Below are 21534 nucleotides of genomic sequence, written 5' to 3' on the forward strand. Positions count from 1 at the left end.
CCGAGCTCAATATAATAAAGCTCAAATCGACCCGAGGTTGAACTCGAGCCCCGTATAACTTAAACAAACCCGAGCCGAGCCTGGCTAGGCTCGGGCTTGGCTCGGCCTGTTTGCACTCCTACCTTGCATTGTTCTAGAATTGCTTCTTCTTTTTCAACTATTGAACAATTACGATTCACCCATTACACATTTAATTAATTCTAATTAATCCCAAGTTAATTCCAGATTAATTCTAATTAATAATTAATTAATTCTAATTTATTTTTTTATTAATTTATTAACCTTATAAATTAACAAAACAATTGTTTAACTAATGATCTCATATTAATTTATTAATCACATAATATATTAACAAATCAACTATTTATTTCCAATTAATATATTAATCATATAATATATTAACAAATCATTTCCTCATAATTTCCAATTAGTTTATTAATCATATAATAATCTAATGAATCATCATCTCTCTATAAATGTCATTCTAATTAAGTTCTAGTTATAAATGCAACCTAAAAAGGACTTTGCTTCTAATTACAAGAATATCCTAAATTTGTTACTGACTTAGACACCTTAATTCAACAGTCTCCCACTTAGATAAGCCTATAACTACAATTACAAAGATAGACCTTGAACTAGACAGCAAAGAGTGCTTTCCAAAGCCACTGCCGAACTCTGATTCAAATCAAACATTGGCCCTAAGATAAGTGATCAGTTATTCCTTCGTTCTACAAGATATTATATGGATCGAGTCATAGATTAAATGATAAACAACATGTTCATTTATCCTGTTTCCCAATTTCCAGTTTTGTGATTGAAAGATCTAGTATGCTCAAGAGTCATTAAAATGATATTTCTAAATAACATATGATCCTAAGGGTCATACTAATAACAACTTGATACAATTGATTATTTATTAGAAATTGATTTTAATAAATATTCATAAACTCTTATAATAAATTGGGAAAATATTTATTTCATGGAAATAATTATTTTACAATAACAAGTAACACATTATTTCATATGGCATGAATTAATTAGTCACTTAAAGTTGTCTTAGAAAAACAAAGGTTGTTTTATGTTTATATGTATTTTAGAGTGCATAAACAAGCCTTGGACCATTTGTGTTGTTGTTTGTGTGATTTGGTTAAAAATGGTTTGTAATATTCTTTTATTCATAAAGTATGTAATAAAAGTAGCTAGTTTTTATTCTTGTTATTTTTATGTAATAGACTAGTTTTAGACTAGATTTATTTTATGAAAAATGTAACAAGATGAAGACGGAGGGCATTTCTTGAAGAACCATGGAGACCCACGGTTTTATAAAGATTTTATAAAATTTCATAACTTTTATAAAGTTTTGATAAAATTGCAACAAAGTTGGTTGTCATTGCAAGTGGGAGCTTGAAGATCACATGAAGAAGAAGTTGTAATATTTGGTCCCTTTGTCCATTAGGAATGACTTAACACTTTTGCGTTGGCTCACAAAAGTGTTATATAGTTTAAGGCTTGTTTATGTCAAATGCATGCTTGTGTTGTTTATTTTCAAGTAAATATTTTGTGTGGTTGATAATTTAGTTTTTCACAAACCCAAACTATTATAAAATTCTTAATACGACAACTTTTGAAATATTGATTTATTAGTGTAAAAATCATGCTTTTATAACTTATTCAAACTCCAAAGTATTATTTAATGAAAGGAAGTTTTATTAAACAATATTAACAGGTTCTACATTGCTCAAACTCAAACTTAATACTAGGTATTAATTTTAAAATTGAACCAAGTCGAAATATAAAAACCGAGCTTTTTATAAGAACCTTAAAAGTGATTTTTTAGAAAATTGATACCATGACATATTGGATGCATGCGGTTGTCATGATATCAAATGTTTTAAATATAATAATAATACATACAAATACCTTTTTCAAAATGCAAGTCTATGTCATCCAACTTTAGAAACATTTGCACATCACTTGTATAATGCTAGTGGGATAAAGGATACCTAACCATTAGTATCATCTTTTGGTGGCCAAAGTATTTTTGCGATTTCTATAACCAATTTATAGGCCAATTATACACGTTTCTCTAATTGGATGACTTGATTGGAAACCTCTTGTGATAAAGATCACCTAAGCAAGAGTGTTCCAAGGCATAGATGAGACTAAACATGTCAAATTAACAAATGGATTGTTAAGGGTCTCATACATATACGAATTACAAATGGTGTAATTAATAGAAGTTATTTACTTTGTTACAATTGAGTGAACGAAATAAAGGATACCTAACCATTTATTTGATTTTTAACTTGGATCCTGGAATTTAAATAAATAATGTTTTTGGAAACAAAAGGTTTGTAACATCCAAAAACTCAGGTATGCCTTGTGAACCCTAATCTTTGAGCAATTGTCCATTATGGTCCTTGGTAAAGAGAAAAGTGGTAGTCGGGTACGCGGGGCGTACAAGAGTGTACGCTCAGTGTACTCGTGCGCGTGTTTGATCGCGGAGGGTCGCCTAGTACGTCGGGCGTACCAAGGTGTACGCGGGGCGTACCAGGCCCAGAAAGAAATCCTAATCTTTAGTGAGTCCCCTATTTAAAGGACATTATGGCCTCTTTGTTGGCCACCATTTCCAGAGACTTATCCTCCCAAAACCCTAAATCTTGTTCTTGTAGCAAGAGAGTGCCTTGGAGAGTTTGTTGGTGTACTCTTGGACATTTGAAGTAAAGAGGAAGCTTTAGAGGAGAAGGAGTAAGAGCCCAAGCTTTTGGATCCGAGCTTACCAGTGGAAAAGCTTTATTTGGAGGTAAAATGCTTCAAGCTTTCCTTTTCTTCTGTTTGTGCTCATGTGAGGGATGTTTTAGGGTTTTGTCCCCCAAAGTTGATGACTTTATGAGTTGATGAGCTCTTAGAACTAGAGATATGTCCTTTGTTAACCTATATTGTGTTTCTAAGCCATAAAAATCTAGTCATGGTCAGTTAGAGCTGACCATGCATGAGTTATGAGTTCATTAAGGATGGAAGTGGTGTGATTTGGGTGTTGGTGACTTCCACAACCATGCAAAGGCTTAAAGTAACCGACTTTATGGATTAAGTGGCCTTAGAATAGTCAGCTCTGGATTTGGAGCTTATGTCTTAACCGTTTAAGACCAAAAATCAAAAAGAGTATAAGACTGGGACTTACGTTGGGCGTAATCCCAGTATGCGCAGCGTAGGGGGTTGAGCTATGATATTGCCATATTTATACATTTTTTTAGGCAATATTTAAGTACATTTTTACATATTTTTTGGTTATTTGCATAGAATAATGGTACTTATAAGGTTAAATTATATTTTGCAGCCAAAAAGAAGACATGTTGAAGGAAAGGGACTAAAAGCGTTAAAGAATGGAGATTTGGAGGTTGAAGGCTTGAAAGACAAGAAAATCAGGAAAAAACGTATTCACGAGGTGAATAATATAAAACTCACGAGGTGAGTATGGCTTTTCGGGGATAAACATCGCGGATCAGGAATCCGTGTTGAATACGGATACTTACGTATTCACGAGGTGAATTTTGATAATTCACGAGGTGAATCAGGAGGAATTCAAAACTATATATATATATATATATATATATATATATATATATATATATATATATATATATATATATATATATATATATATTATATCCTTGAACCCTACGACTTTGGAGACTTTTTGGTGGCTTAGAGGGGTTCCTAGAGACGAAATTCAAAGGAGAAGAAGATCTGGAAGCTGGTTTCAACACCAAGGAAGAAAGAGTTCATAAATTGGCTTATAGTTTGGTACACTTTAATATGTTTTGGATTATAGTATTCATTTGTTTAGCTGTTAATATGTCCAGCTAAATCTAGATGCTTCTGTTAGCTAGATGAAGCTAGAACTCGTGGTTTTAATGCATTAGATTTGACTTTATTTGTTGGTTATATGCTTGTGTTGATTTATTTACTTAGCATGCTTAGTTAATGATTTGATTGGTTTAAATTCTTGTTCTGTGTAGTTAGTGAACACAAATCTACATGAATATGAATACCTAATAACAAAGTGAACACTAGTTTATTAGAGCTAAGATCAAACCAATCTTAGATAAGTAATTGAATCATTGAATTAAGCTGTGTTAGAGAACTCATATTATGACTGTAATTGTGTTTTGATTAATCAATCTTCATAGCTCCAATCTTATTTAATAATTGATTTTGTGTTAACTATTGTGTGACCATACATAGATTTACATGAATTGATTAATAATTAGTAGGTTTAGAACTAAACTGCTAATACTTCTTTAATTGGTAACCAACGGTAATAGTTTTGACTAATGTATAACCATTGAGTGATAGTGGATTCGAACTAACATAAGTATTTTGTTTATTGATTGAGTTTTTGTTAAAGAATTAAGTTCATCTAAACTTGCAAAATTAGATAAAAACCCTTTTAGCTTGTTAATAATTAGATTAGTTTAGTAGTGAATATATTAATTAATAACACCGTTCCCTTTGATCGACACCCGACTTACCTAAGCTATACTGTAATCTGACTAGGTACACTGCCTATAAGTGCATAGTTAGTCTAAGTTTGTTAGGTTATAAATATTAAAATTAGTGGGTACTTACATGCACATTAAGCTCCCCGATTCTGTGAAGTATCTGAGTACGCCCAGCGTACAGAGTCGTTACGCGCTGCGTACTCCGGAGGGTTGACTTTCGTTGACTTTTAGGGTTTAGTCAATATTTCAACCGTTGAACCATTAGAGGGGTAAAATGGTCTTTTACCCTTCTGAGAGAATTTAGATGGGGGTTAGTCTAGCCTTTGAGAGTCGTATTGATTATGCATATTTATTTTAGGTGATTAGGCGGAGGCTAGATCTGTATATCAAGTTCGGGATTTATCCGAGTTACCCGAGGTGAGTCTTCTCACTATACTTTACCTAGTGTGGTAACTAGAGTTGTGTGACATAGTACCTTATATGTTGTTTGTATGATGTAATACACTGCATTATTCTATGTGATTTGTGCTATGTATGATTCAGAGTTTATAGAGTTAGGACCGGAAGGTCCACAGAGTTAGGACCAGAAGGTCCACAGAGTTAGGGGACTGGAGGGTCCCACTGAGACACATTGACCAGAGGGTCATATAGATTTATAGCCTCGAGTGGCTAATATGTGTTGTATGTGGTATTTTGGGGAACTCACTAAGCATTTATGCTTACAGTGTTATGTGTTATGTGTTTCAAGTACTAGCGAGGATTGCGGGAAGGCGTCGGCATGATCCGTACACACTGATGGAGGAATTATTTGAGATTTTGGGGTTTGATGTTGTTATGACATTTGATTTTTATGAAAATTTGGAGAATTAACATTTGAGTTATGTTTGTTTTGAAAATGAAAAATTGTTTAAATTTTCACGTCGTTACAAGTTGGTATCAAAGCCTTGGTTTTAGGGATTCGGATGCACCTTTGGCGTATCTGAACTCAAACTGAGGATTTGAGAAAAAAATTCATAAAGGGGACAATTTTTCTAAAAGAGTAAAAGATTTTGAGAAAAGCAGGGTGGAGCAGTGTGTACGATCAGCCAACACCCGAACGGTGATTTCCCAAAATACCCTTACATTATGTGTTATGAGATATTATGTGATGTGCTATGCATGCTAGAATATGCTAGGTATTCATATCTAGGACTAGGGTGGCCTGATTTGTGATGCCTTAGCCTCGGAGATTACTGCTACTATGAGTTACTTCGAGTGTGAGTAGGTAGCAGCGAGGAGCTTATGAGTGGTCTATTGGAGGATAGCTTGTGCTCAGTGGGATATAGTGTACTTGTGATCTGGAAGGAGGACTTGGGGTGAATACTAATGTGGTGTGGAAGGTAGTATAAGGGCCCGTACTACTGGAAGCATCGGGTCAGTGAGCAGCCCAAGTAAGAATCCTCAGGGTACTAAGGAACAAGTAGGTTTGAGTTATCAAGTGCGAGTATACTCGAGTGAGTCTCTGATTTCTTTATGTTGTTTTCAGAGACATCATGGTTGGGAGACGCAGCACTCCAAAGAGCAGCGGTGTTAGCGATGAAGAGATTCGTCGATTGATTCATGAAGAGGTGGCCGCAGCCACCCGGGCTGAGATTCCAGAGATGTTTGGGTCTATCAAGACCACCTTGATTGAGATGTTTGATGAGCGATATGTTGCGTTGTCGGAGGTTGTTGTTGCTGCAGCCACCGCAGCTGTCGTTGCGGCAAGGCCACAGGGAGGTGACTCGTTGTTGCACCGCGAGTTCAGCAACACGAAGCCACCAGAGTTTGATGGGAGTCAGGATCTGATAGCCGCGATGATGTGGATTTATGACATTGAGGGATGCTTCTACACGTGTTCATGTCTGGAGCATCTGAGGGTATGGTTCGCGCTGAACCAGCTTTGCTTGGGAGCGAAGGGCTGGTGGAAGTTCATGAAGGCGAATTTCACTTTAGCAGAGCTTACCGTGGTGACCTGGGAGAGGTTCACCACTATGTTTCGTGATGAGTACGTTCCCCCGGTGGAAAGGGAACGGTTGGCCCAGGAGTTCTTGTCCCTCAAGCGGGGTACTGAGTCTGTTACTGCAATCACCAGGATGTTTCACGAGAGGGCGATGTTTTGCCTTGAGCATGTGTCTTCTGAGCAGGCACGTATGAGTTGATATATGAGCATACTGAGGAGGGACATTCGCGATTTCGTGGTGAACTCGACGTACCGGAAATTTGCCAAGCTCCAGGCAAATGCTCGGAAGAGGGAGATTGAGCTCGAGACTCAGGCCAGGGAGGAGCAGAGTCTCAGGGGAGGGATCGGCGACCGGCTCAGTCCCAGCCGGTAGCCAAGCGGGCGAAGCCCGCCGATTAGAGACCAAGGAACCAAAGGGGCTACACTTGTGGTAAGTGCGGAAAGAGTCATGAAGGGACTTGTCGAGTAGGGTCTTGCTACAAATTTGGCGAGTAGGGGCACATGGCTAAGGATTTCCCCAAGGGATTTGCAGTTTGCTTTCACTGCAAACAGACCGGCCATCGGAAGGCCAAGTGTCCACAGCTGCGGGGGTCGGCACAGGGAGCACCGCAGGGAACTGCCCCTGCTACCGTACGAGCTATCAAGAGTCGGCCAGTGAAGGCCGAGGCGCCAAAGGCTCGCGGTAGAGCCTTCCAGTTGACCGCGGAGGAGGTCCACACAGTGCCCGACGTCGTGGCTGGTATGTATCCTTTATTTTCTATTATTGAGTTTGAGATTTTGTGCTTATATTGTGGTATGCTTAGGTACTTTTCCTGTAATTTTGTACCTGCTTTGGTGTTATTTGACTCGGGTGCGAGTCGATCTTTCCTGTCATTAGCATTTAGTCAACACATCAGTATCCGACGAGAGGCGTTGAGTGGACCTCTGCGAGTTTCTATAGCCGACGAGCGAGCAGTATATGCTACTGATGTGATTCGAGGATGTGTACTCGAAATTTTTGGTGTTGAGTTTCTGATAGATCTGGTACCGATTGCGATGGGGGGATGTTTGTGTCATCGTGGGAATGGACTGGTTGAGCTGATTCGGAGCCGTTATCGACTACGAGCGCCCGTTGGTAACCATACAATACCCTAGTAGGGGAGTACTTACAGTATATGGCGAGGGTACCCGACCGGGGTCAGCATTTTGCTCAGCTGCCAGAGCAAGGCAGAGACTACAGCGGGGATGCAGGGGGTTTGTAGCCTACAAGATGGATACGCAAGTCGTCGCCGAGAGGCCGAGTTCTGTCGAGGAGGTCCCGATAGTGCACGAGTTCCTGGATGTTTTCCCCGAGGAGTTTCCGGGTGTGCCTTCGGAGAGGCAGGTGGAGTTTCATATTGATTTGGTTCCGGGAGCAGCGCCTATTGCCAAGGCACCCTATCGCCTGGCACCACCAGAGATGCATGAGTTATCCTCGCAACTTCAGGAGTTGTTGGGGAAGGGATTTATTCGACCAAGCAGCTCACCATGGGGAGCGCCGATCCTTTTTGTCAAAAAAAAAGGATGGTTCACACCGGATGTGCATTGATTACCGGGAGTTGAACAAAATGATGGTCAAGAACCGTTATCCACTACTGAGGATCGATGATCTGTTTGATCAGTTGTAGGTTCCATCTTGGTTCTCCAAGATTGAATTGAGGTCGGGATATCATCAGATAAGGGTGCAGGATGAGGATATCCCGAAGACGGCGTTCAGGACTCGTTATAGGCATTACGAGTTCGTGGTGATGCCTTTTGGGCTCACAAATGCACCTGCAGTGTTCGTGGATCTCGTGAACCAGGTGTGCAGGCTGATGTTGGGTCGCTCGGTGATTGTGTTCATCGATGATATTCTAGTGTATTCGAGATCCAGAGAGCAGCATGAGGAGCATCTAAGAGAGATTCTTGGAGTGTTGAGATCAGAGAGGCTTTATGCCAAATTCTCCAAGTGTGATTTATGGTTACGAGAGGTCCAGTTCTTGGGACACCTTGTTAATCAGAATGGGATATTAGTCGACCCGGCCAAGATCGAGGCGGTTATGAGTTGGGAGGTGCCGAGATCCCCCACCGAGATCGGGAGTTTTTTGGGGTTAGCCGGGTATTACCGGAGATTTATCAGGGATTTATCTAAGATTGTCGTTCCCCTCACCATGTTGACCCGGAAGGGCGTTGCTTTTATTTGGGGTCCTGAGCAGTAGACCTCGTTCAAGATTCTTCGCCAGAGATTGTGCGAAGCCCCGGTGTTAGCCCTTCCAGAGGGAATGGAGGATTTTGTGGTGTACTGTGACGCGTCTATATCGAGATTGGGTGCGGTGCTTATGCAGAGAGGGCATGTGATAGCATATGTATCGAGGCAGCTGAAGCCTCATGAGACGAGGTATCCCACCCACGATTTGGAGTTGGGGGCGGTGGTGTTCGCCCTCAAGATATGGCGTCATTATTTGTATGGGGTTCGGTGTACCATATACACGGACCATAAGAGTTTGAAGTACTTGATGGACCAGCCCAACCTAAACATGCGCCAGAGGAGATGGTTAGATGTGGTGAAGGATTATGATTGTGAGATCCTATACCACCCGGGCAAGGCTAATGTTGTAGCCGATGCCCTGAGCCGCAGGGCAGAGAGTGCCCCGATTCGAGATATTTGTATGAGGATGACGGTGATGACTTCGGTGTTGGATACCATCCGAGAGGCCCAGGCAGAGGCTGTGAGACCGGAGAACCACAAGAGAGAACGGGTGACTGGGCAGGTATCCGAGTTTGTTACCGATAGTCGGGGGCTTATGACCTTTCATGGTCGGATTTGGGTGTCGTTTATGGGCGGGGCATGTACCATACTGATGGAGGAGGCGTACAGATCGAGATTCTCGATCCATCCTGGGGCCACTAAGATGTATTTGGACCTGAAGAGAGATTACTGGTGGCCCTGTATGAAGAGGGATGTTGCATGGGTAGTGAAGAGGTGCTTGACCTGTCGCCGAGTTAAGGCCAAGCACCAGCGTCTGCATGGAAAGTTGCAGCCACTAGAGGTTCCCTAGTGGAAATAGGAACAGATTTCTATGGATTTCATCACCAAATTGCTGAGGACCGCGAGAGGTGTTGATGCGACTTGGGTGATTGTGGACCGGTTGACGAAGAGCACTCACTTCCTTGCTATCAGTGAGAGCTCTTCTGCAGAGAGGTTGGCGGAGATATATGTGAAATAGGTGGTGTCGCGACATGGAGTGTCGATCTCGATTGTGCCAGACCGAGATGTACGTTTCACTTCCAGGTTCTAGAAGAAGTTCCATGAGGAGTTGGGTACAAGGTTGCACTTCAGTACCACTTATCACCCACAGACGGACAGGCAAAGTGAGCGAACGATTCAGATGCTCGAGGACATGCTTCGAGCATGTGTTATGGACTTCGAGGGAAGTTGGGACACATACCTACCTCTGGATGAGTTTTCTTACAACAACAGCCACCATTCAAGTATTGGTATGCCTCCCTTTGGGCTTTTGTATGGGAGGAGGTGTCGGACTCCCATCTGTTAGGAAGAGGTAGGGCAGCGAGTGATGGGTAACACTGAGATAGTGCTTAAGACGAAGGAGCAGATCCAGCAGGTCAGACAGAGGTTACTGACAGCCCAGAGTCGCCAGAAGAGTTATGCGGATAGGCGTCGATCCGAGCTCGAGTTCCAGGTTGGAGACTTTGTACTCCTGAAGGTATCTCCTTGGAAAGGAGTGATCCGATTCAGGAAAAAGGGCAAACTGGGGCCCCGATACATTGGTCCTTTTAGGGTGATAGCCAGAGTGGGCAAGGTAGCATATCGTTAAGAGCTACCCGAGGAGTTGGGTCAGATCCATGATACCTTCCACGTATCCCAGTTGAGGAAGTGTATAGCCGATAGACGGCAATAGTTCCGCTAGAGGATATTCAGGTGAATGCGAGTCTAAATTACATTGAGAGGACGATCACAATCTTGGACCAGAAGGTCAAGGTTCTGAGGAACAAAGAGGTGCCCCTGGTTCAGGTCCAGTGGCAACATCGAAGAGGGTCCGAGCTGACTTGGGAATCGAAGTCTGAGATGCGGGAGCAGATTCCAAAGTTGTTTGCAGAGCATGACTTCGGGGGCGAAGTCTAATTCTATTGGGGGAGAATTGTAACATCCAAAAACTCAGGTATGCCTTGTGAACCCTAATCTTTAAGCAATTGTCCATTATGGTCCTTGGTAAAGAGAAAAGTGGTAGCCGGGTACGCGGGGCGTACAAGAGTGTACGCTCAGCGTACTCGTGCGCGTGTTTGATCGTGGAGGGTCGCCTAGTACGTCGGGCGTACCAAGGTGTACGCGGGGCATACCAGGCCCAGAAAGAACCCTAATCTTTAATGAGTCCCCTATTTAAAGGACATTATGGCCTCTTTGTTGGCCACCATTTCCAGAGACTCATCCTCCCAAAACCCTAAATCTTGTTCTTGTAGCAAGAGAGTGCCTTGGAGAGTTTGTTGGTGTACTCTTGGACATTTGAAGTAAAGAGGAAGCTTTGGAGGAGAAGGAGTAAGAGCCCAAGCTTTTGGATCCGAGCTTACCAGTGGGAAAAGCTTCATTTGGAGGTAAAAAGCTTCAAGCTTTCCTTTTATTCTGCTTGTGTTCATGTGAGGGATGCTTTAGGGTTTTGTCCCCCAAAGTTGATGACTTTATGAGTTGATGAGCCCTTAGAACCTGAGATCTGTCCTTTGTTAACCTATATTGTGTTTCTAAGCCATTAAAATCTAGTCTTGGTCAGTTTGAGCTGACCATGCATGAGTTATGAGTTCATTAAGGATGGAAGTGGTGTGATTTGGGTGTTGGTGACTTCCACAATCATTCAAAGGCTTAAAGTAATCGGCTTTATGGATTAAGTGTCCTTAGAATAGTCAGCTCTGGATTTGGAGCTTATGTCTTAACCGTTTAAGACCAAAAATCAAAAAGAGTATAAGATTGGGACTTACGTTGGGCGTAATCCCAGTACGCGCAGCGTAGGGGGTTGAGCTCCCCGATTCTGTGAAGTATCCGAGTACGCCCAGCATACAGAGTCGTTACGTGTTGCCTACTCCGAAGGGTTGACTTTCATTGACTTTTAGGGTTTAGTCAATACTTGGACCGTTGAACCATTAGAGAGGTAAATGTTGGATTAGTGTCTAAGTCCATAACTATTTTGGTATGTATTTGACCCGATGGTGCATGGTCCTTTTGGGTTGCTTTCACCAAAGCAACTTGATAGGATGAATTATGGAGAGAAAGGATTAAATATGATTTATTAATATATTATGAGAATAATATATTAAAGGAGAAATCATATTGTTTAATTAATATTAGTCAATAATTAATTGGTAATTAGTTTTGTGACTAAAAAAGATTAATTAAACTTAAGGGACTGGAATTGTAATTATAAGATAATTGCAATTTGGGCCATGGATTGTCTTAAATTAAGGAGTGGACGAATTCTATGGGGAAACCCATAAGGAAATCGTCCAAGGCCCTAATTAAAGGAGTCCATGGGTTGCTTAGGGCTTAAGCATCCAAATTAGGGTTTCCTTGTTAGATAACCCTAATTGCCTAACTATATATAAGACCCTTATGACCCAAAAACGTGGTGAAGCTTTATTCTAGGGTTAGAACACGTTTTGGGCAGCCTCCATCCTCTCTCCTCTTCATCCTCTTGCTTGTGGTGTTTGTGAACCATTAGAGGAGTGACATTTGTGACTCTAAGCTTTCTAAAGTCAATACAAGGAGATTTGGGATTGTTATTGCTACATAACAATCAAGGTTACATCTTAAACCTATTCTCATGTTAATATGATTACTTGAATGCTAGAATTAGGGTTTATAGTCTTCGATAACTTGCATGTACAAGAGAGAAACCTAGATCCAAGCATTAGGGTTTGTATGAGCACATAGGATGTTCTTAGGACCAAAACCCATCAGTAAAATGGTCTTTTACCCTTCTGAGATAATTTAGAGAGGGGTTAGTCTAGCCTTTGAGAGTCGTATTGATTATGAGTATTTATTTTAATTGATTAGGCGGAGGCTAGATCTGTATATCGAGTTCGGGATTTATCCGAGCTACCCGAGGTGAGTCTTCTCACTATACTTTACCTAGTGTGGTAATTAGAGTTGAGTGACATAGTACCTTATATGTTGTTTGTATGATGTAATACACTGCATTATTCTATGTGATGTGTGCTATGTATGATTCAGAGTTTATAGAGTTAGGACTGGAAGGTCCACAGAGTTAGGGGACTGGAGGGTCCCACTGAGACACATTGACCAGAGGGTCATACATAGTTATAGCCTCGAGTGGCTAATATGTGTTGTATGTGGTATTTTGGGGAACTCAATGAGCATTTATGCTTACAGTGTTATGTGTTATGTGTTTCAGGTACTAGTGAGGATCGCGGGAAGATGCCAACATGATCTGTACACATTGATGGAGGAATTATTTGAGATTCTAGGATTTGATGTTGTTATGACATTTGATTTTTATGAAACTTTAGAGAATTAACATTTGAGTTATGTTTGTTTTGAAAATGAAAAATTGTTTAAATTTTCACGTCATTACAAGGGTATTATTTTTAAAGAATTAAATATTAAATGAAAACTTTGTTAAACTTTTGTAGATGGCTCCACCAACTACTATAACACACCACCACCAAATGAACATTATCAGTTATTGAAAAAGAAAAACTGAACCACTCCAACTTTTTGGATTGGCACCGAAATTAAAGAATCGTTTTGAAACAAGAAAAGAAAGACTATGTCCTTGAAAATCAAACCCTTGATGAACCACCCTCTATTCCAAAGGTTGCACATGAGGCCTGGCTTAAGCATGTGGATGATTCACTTGATGTTTCATGCCTCATGCTTGCCAATATGGTTCCTGATCTTCAGCGAGATCTGGAACTCTTTACTGCCTTTGACATGATAGAACATCTTAAGCAGATGTTTGGTCAACAAGCTAGAACCAAAAGGTTCGAAACTGTGAGAGCCCTCCATGGCATGAAAATGGAGGAGATTAGAAATGTGAGAACACATGTTCTCATGATTAAAAGCTATATGTATCAACTGGAGAGATTAGGCTCTCCATATCCACAAGACTTGGCCACATATTTAATTCTGAACTCATTGCCAAAGTCTTATGATACCTTCATCATGAACTATAACATGAATGGGTGGGATAAACCTATCTCTGAGTTGCACGGGATGCTAAAAACTGCAGAGAAGAATATCCCAAGGAACCCCCCCCCCCCCCCCCAAGTGCTCATGATTAGGGAAGGATAAGACAAGAAGAACAAAGGCAAGAACTTCAAGTGAAAGCCACAAGCTGGCAAGGGCAAAGGGAAAATCTCCCCAAAACCCACCACCAAAGAAGAAGGAAAAGGTTCCTAATGATGACACATGCTTTGAGTGTGGTATTGTGGGGCATTGGAAAAGGAATTGTCCTAAGCACCTTACTGAGTTAAAGAACAAGAAGTTCGAGGAAGGCCCTTCAGGTATATCCATTTTCATGATTGAAATAGGACTATTTACTTTTTCATCTAACACTTGTGTATTTGATACTGGTTGTAGAACTCATATTTGTAATTCGTTGCAGGGGTTCAGAAGAGTAGGGAACTGAAGACAGATGAAATGGTATTGCATGTGGGAAATGGAGCACAGGTTGTTGTCCAAGCAATATGTCATTTTGATTTACATTTACCATCTGGTATGTATGTGTGTTTGATTACCTCTATTTCTAGAAATATTGTATCAGTTTCCCATTTAAGAAAATCTTATTTTAATTTTAAATTTCTTGATGATAGTATTCATTCCTTCTAGGATGGAAATTTCTATTTTGAGGCTAGACCAATAAATGGAATTTATGAATTAAACCTAGATGACACTTCAAAAAATAAGTCTCTTTATCATGTTAACACCAAAAGGCTCAAACAATATTTGAACCAAACATATCTATGGCATTGTCGCCTTGGACACATAAACAAGAAGCGCATATCCCAACTTCAAAAGAGTGGACTTTTGGGGGGGAAATGACACTGAGTCATTTGACATATGTAAATCTTGCTTATGTGGCAAGATGAAAAAGTCCCCGTTCTTTGGCACTAGTGAAAGGGCAAGTATTTTATTAGGCATCATACACACTGATGTATGTGGTCCTTTCAAAACAATGTCTAGATATGGTGAAAGATATTACATCACCTTCACTGACGACTTTAGTCGTTTTTTTTATGTGTATTTTTTGAAACATAAACATGAAGCATTTGAAAATTTTAAATTGTTTCAAAGTGAAGTTGAAAATCAACTCGAAAAAACAATCAAAATCCTTCGTTCGGATAGAGGAGGCGAGTACTTGAGCCAAAAGTTCCAAGACCATCTAAGGAGTCGTGGGATTATCTCACAACTCATTCCACCTAGAACACCACAACTTAATGGTGCTCTGAGCGGACAAATCGGACCTTACTTGATATGGTTAGATCTATGATGAGTCGAAGTACTCTTCCTTTATCATTTTGGAATTATGCTTTACTCTCCACAGCCCGTATCTTGAATATGGCACCAACTAAAAAGGTAGAGAAAACACCTTATGAGATGTGGTATGGAAAAGCTCCATCCTTATCTTATATGAAACTTTGAGGTTGTGAAGCTTATGTTAGACAAGAGACTTCAAGCAAACTTGATCCAAGATCTACCAAATGCATCTTTGTAGGATATCCTAAAGATTGTTTAGGATATTACTTCTACATCCCTAGTGAGAATAAGATCTTTATCTCACGAAAAGATGAATTCTTATAAAGCAAGTTTCTAATGGATGAGGCAAATGGGAGGCACGTGGAACTTGAAGAAGATCAAGAAACTCAACCCGATGCAGCTTTAGTTGGCACTAGTACTGAACAAGAGGTTGTTGAAGATGAAGAGATCATTTTCCTTCAACTTATTGAAACACAAGGCGTTCGCAGATCCGGTAGAACTCGCCATGAACCTGAGAGATATAGATTTATCATTGATGAGTGCTTCATGATGATGAATGTTGATGAGCCCGTCAGCTACCGATGTGCAATGTTGGATCCCGAATCTGACAAATTGCTTGAGGCCATGAACGCAGAGATGCAATCCATGAGAGAAAATCAAGTCTGGGATTTGGTTGAACTTCCTCCCAATAGCAAGACTGTTGGAAGTGAGTGGGTCTTCAAGAAGAAGACTGACATGGATGGCAATTTACACACATTCAAAGCAAGACTTGTTGCTAAAGGATTCACTCAAACCCATGGGGTTGATTATTATGAAACATTTTCACCAGTCGCTATGATTAAATCTATTAGGATACTACTTTCCATAGTTTCATATTATGACTATGAGATATGTCAAAAGGATGTCAAAACTGCTTTTCTAAATGATCACTTGGAAGAAGATGTGTATATGGTTCCGCCCAAAGGTTTTGTTGACAAAAAGCGTCCTAATAAAGTGTATTAGCCCAAGAGATGCATTTATGGATTAAAACAAGCATCTCATAACTGGAATCATCGTTTCGATGATGAAATCCTAAAGTGTGGTTTTATTATAAATGAAGATGAATCTTGTGTCTACATGAAAACTAGTGGGAACTCGGTGACATTCTTGGTCTTATATATGGATGACATATTAATCATGGGAAATCACATTCCAACTTTACAAGGTGTAAAGACTTGGATTGGAAAGTGCTTCTAAATGAATGACCTAGGTGAGGCACAATACATTCTTGGAATCAAAATCTACAGAGATAGATCAAAAAGATTAGCTGATCTGGTGCTGTCTCGTTCCTTCAGTTTGTTCTTAATAGGTTTAATCCAAGGTACATATATTGAGAAACTGTTGAAACAGTTGAATATGGAAAACTTTAAGAGAGGATTTGTACCTATGGCGCATGGCACTAGACTAAGTTCATCTTAATGTCCTAGCACAAAGTCTAAGCTAGACAAGATGAAGGATGTTCCATATTGTGACAACTAGAAAATTTTGAGTCAAACCTAGTATAAGGAGTCTTGAATACAAGTATATCCACAATGTAAGAGATAACCATATTGCAATAAAACATTTGTAAGAGATAACCAAATTGCAATATATATATATATATATATATATATATATATATATATATATATATATATATATATATAGAGAGAGAGAGAGAGAGAGAGGTATATGCATAAGCCTTGAAGAGCTAAGATTGTAATTAACAAGCCAATAATGAAACATATATTAAACAAATTTCCAAAGGAATGTAATTAACATTGGGTTTTTAAGTGGAACTGAAATTTATATTTAAGTTGACACTGTAATGCTATATTTAAATTAACAATTTAAGTATTTTTTCCAAATTGTTCAAAAGTTGTAGCTTTAAACTAATAATGGTTTACATACAACAATATATTAAATCTAATAAATTAAGTATAATATGTTAAAATTTAAAGACATAACTTTATAAGTAGAAATAAAGATATTATTTTAATATGAAATTTAGTTTATTTATGATTACACTTTAGGTTTGATATTTATTTAACCTTATTAACCAAGTTATAATCATTATTAGAAAGACACTACAATTTATCACTTTTAACTATTTACAAAATATTCTTTGGGTTGTTTAAGTTAAACTAAAATTTATATTTAAGTTGATCCTATAATGTTATATTTAAATTTATAATTTAAGTATTTTATACAAATTGTTCAAAAGTTGTAGCTTTGAAATGATAATGGTTTATATCCAACAATATATTAAAACTAATAAATTAAGTATAATATGTTAAAAGTTAAAAAACATAACTTTATAAGTAGAACTAAAGATATCATTTTAATATTAAAATTTAGTTTATTTAGTAATATACTTTAGGTTTGATATTTATTTAAACTTATTAACCAACTTATAATCATTATTAGAAAGAAATTGAAAAGTCATGGGAGTTTCAAATGAATGTGGTGAAAGGAAAAATGCATGGAAGTTTCAAATGAATGTGGTGAAAGGAAAAATATTTCATTTATAAGTGTACTAGGCAAATACTCGCGCGTTACACAAAATACAACAATATATTTGAAGTATTTACAAATATATGCTTTTTAAATATATATATATATATATATATATATATAAATGACGTTGTTGTTAGATCTTATATAATAAATATTATAATAAGCTGGTATAAATATTGCTTGTTTTTAATTATATGATAATGTAGACATCTTTTAAAATTCTATAATCCTAATTATGTCAACAATCTCTACTTGTGGTTACTCATGAATAAAATTAAAAATAATATATGGTTTAATGATATATATAGTTCTTATGATCAAATTAATTTTAAAAAGTTTATTTGCTTAATATTTTAATTTCTATCATTATAATTATTTAAAAAATCAAACATTGTTTTTTTTAAGATAACAATATAATTTTTGTATATAATGTTATTTTTAACTATTATTGTTGTATGTTATTTAAAATGACGTATTTAGAAACTCTTAATTATTTTAATTTGGTTTCATAAATTTAAGTTTTTTTAAAATTTATTTGATGAATATTGTTAGTTTCTTTGATTATAACTATTTACAACAACAAAAATTGTTTTTGTTTTTAAAAGATAGCATTATAATTTTTTATATAATAATATTTTTAACTATTTTTATTCTAAGTTATTTTTAAGCTACTTATTTGAAAATTCTTACTAATTATAAAAAATAGTTTTATGTTTTTTTTTTGTTAATTTAGGATTACAATTTAGTTTTAACACTATAATTTATAAATTTTAACTTTTTATAAAATAGTCTCTCAATTTTTTTTCAAATTTAACTAAAATTTTGATTTAAGTTAACCGTTTAACATTATATTGAAATTAATAATTAAACTATTTTGAATAAAATCATAAAGTATACAAAAGTTATGATTTTAAAATGACAGTTGCACACATACGACAACATATCTAAACTAATAAATTATCTTTAATATGTTAAAAAAAAAAGTTAAAGTCATAATTTTAAAAACATAAGTAAAATATGATATTTTAATATTGTAGTTTAGTTAATTTATGATATAATTTTTAGTTTTTTGCATCATTTTGACATAATTAATCAATTTATAATAATTATTAGAAAGAAATTGAAAAGTCATGGAGGTTCCAAATACGTGTAGTGCAAGTAAAAATGTTTCTTTTATAAGTATAATAGGTGAATGTCCGCGCGTTGCGCAGAAAGACCTATATAGTTGAAATCTTTACAAATATATGTTTTTCTAAATATAACAATAACATTGTTGTTAAATTTGATATAATAATTTGTATACTAAATTGATATAATATATTGACTATTTTTAATTATATGATAATATATACATATATTATAAATGCATAATCTCATTTGTTTGAATGACTTCTACCTGCGAGTTACTCATGAATAAAATTAAATATAATATATGGTTTAATGTTATTTATAGTTGTTGTTGTTATTAATTAATTTTTAAAATTTATATTGTTTAACGTTTTAATTTCTATCATTATAATTAGTTAAAATATCAAACATTGTTTTTTTATTTTAAAAGTAACAATATAATCATTTATATAGAGTTATTTTTAACTATTGTTATTTTAAGTTATTTTAAACTGCTTATTTGAAAACTTTTAATGATTATAAAAATATCTTTAGGAAATATTTTAGTTAAATTGATATTACAATTTAGTTTTTGCATTTAGCACTACAATTTATCACTTTTAACTATTCACAAAATATTAATTGAGTTTTTTAAGTGGAACTGAAATTTATATTTAAGTTGACATTGTAATGTTATATTTAAATTAACAATTTAAGTATTTTGTCCAAACAGTTCAAAAGTTGTAGCTTTAAACTGATAATAGTTTACATACAATAACATATTAAATTTAATAAACTAAGTATAATATGTTAAAAGTTAAAGTCATAACTTTATAAGTAGAAGTAAATATATTATTTTAATATTGAAATTTAGTTTATTTATGGTTACACTTTAGGGTTGATATTTATTTAACCTTATTAACCAAATTATAATTATTATTAGAAAGACTATACAATTTATCACTTTTAATTATTTTCAAAATATTTTTTTTGGTTGTTTAAATTAAACTAAAATTTATATTTAAGTTGCCATGTAATATGATATTTAAATTAATAATTTAAGTATTTTATACAAATTGTTCAAAATTTATAGCTTTAAAATGATAATGGTTTACATCCAACAATATATTAAAAATAATAAATTAAGTATAATATGTTAAAAAAAACATAAATTTATATGTAGAAATATATATATATATATATATATATATATATATATATATATATATATATATATATATATATATATATTAGAGTACAAATTATGAAGCGTCTTAGTTCTAATTATATAAAATGACATAGTAACACTAAAATCACCAATATTACAATTATAATGGACTTAGCATTCATAAAACATATTTATTAAGAGTACAATAAGCGACCAACTAAACATAAATGATGTAATAAGGATAGTATCGATGATATGAAAACAAATAATAATAATTAAACATATCATTCTTCAAAAGCTTGAACGTCGTTTTGTGTTTTCAAAAGTAAATTAATTATCTAAAGAAACTAACTAGCATTGTACTCATCTATTGCACGTTTTCATGATACGTAACATGTTTTAAAAATAAACTAATCACCCAAAAAACTAATCTCAATTGATAAGTTTAAGCTTATTTTTATAAAATAATGTATTTAAAAGTAAATTAATTGTCGATTGCTTGGAAATATGGATGTGCATCATACGGAACGCGTGGCGTTTTTTATTTTTCGAAAACTGAATTAGACAAAATTTGATCCAAAGTACCAAACTGAATTAACATTTTTTGTACTAGTACTAGTAATGGTACCGAATCCTGCATTTCATGATTTTAGTGTATTTAGTAACACCCCATATGTTTAAATTTTATTTAGTTTGGTACTTGTACGGGATCAAAATTTGATACTAACTACTTATCCCTAGTTGGAAAGGCTGATCGCTTAAATAAACTATCCGGCCTACCAAAAGAAAAGTAATCATCATTCGCCATATTGCGAAGGTACCCCAGATATATTTGGCAAAAAAGACTTATTCGTAGCTACAAAAATAATCGTTGCTTGTAAACTATTTGTCACCAAGAAAATATTCACTACCATAATCATTCTATGATGCATTACGTGTTTTTTTGGAATATAACATGTTTCCAAAATAAAACGTATTAAGGAAATTATTAATTGGAAGAAAAAAAAATTACCGTTCGGAAACTATTCGTCGTAATCGTCGCCCGATATTTAGTCGTCGAGAGTAATTATTCACTGTCAGAGAGAGAGAGAGATAAGTTCAAATATGGATTGACATCTATTGTGGGGACGAGTGGACAATGCTATTCTGTGAGAATGATAAAGAAAATATGTTGTTTGATAATATGAATACGTTCAATCTTACATAACTATTGTCGTTATCACACATTCTCACTAATTAAATCGTCTATAAAGTTATTATACACTTTTTATTATTATTCTCATTTTGTCGGAATGTTGTCAGAATGTTTATTGAGTTGTATTATGTTAGAATGAAAATGAGTGAAAAACGATGTGTAAGAACAAAAATGAATAAAAATTAGTGACAATGCATGAAAATGAAGATATTTGTGTAAGGTTGAACGTATTTTCATTATTCTACAACTTATTCTCTTAGTAATTATCATAGAATAGCACTGTCCGCACGTCTACACAATAGTTGTCCATCTACATTATAACCTAGCCATATATATATATATATATATATATATATATATATATATATATATATATATATATATAGAGAGAGAGAGAGAGAGAGAGAGAGAGAGTAAAAGTAAATGTTATCGGTGAGTGAAGACTAATTTTTTCACTTTTCCTTTTCTCTGTCATTGATGCATTCTAGATCCATCTTTTTTTCTCTTAGGCCTAATCACACACATACACAAGTATCTTAATATTTT

The sequence above is a fragment of the Lactuca sativa genome, chromosome 6, assembly GCF_002870075.4.
Source record: "Lactuca sativa cultivar Salinas chromosome 6, Lsat_Salinas_v11, whole genome shotgun sequence".
NCBI classification, from domain to species: Eukaryota; Viridiplantae; Streptophyta; class Magnoliopsida; order Asterales; family Asteraceae; genus Lactuca; species Lactuca sativa.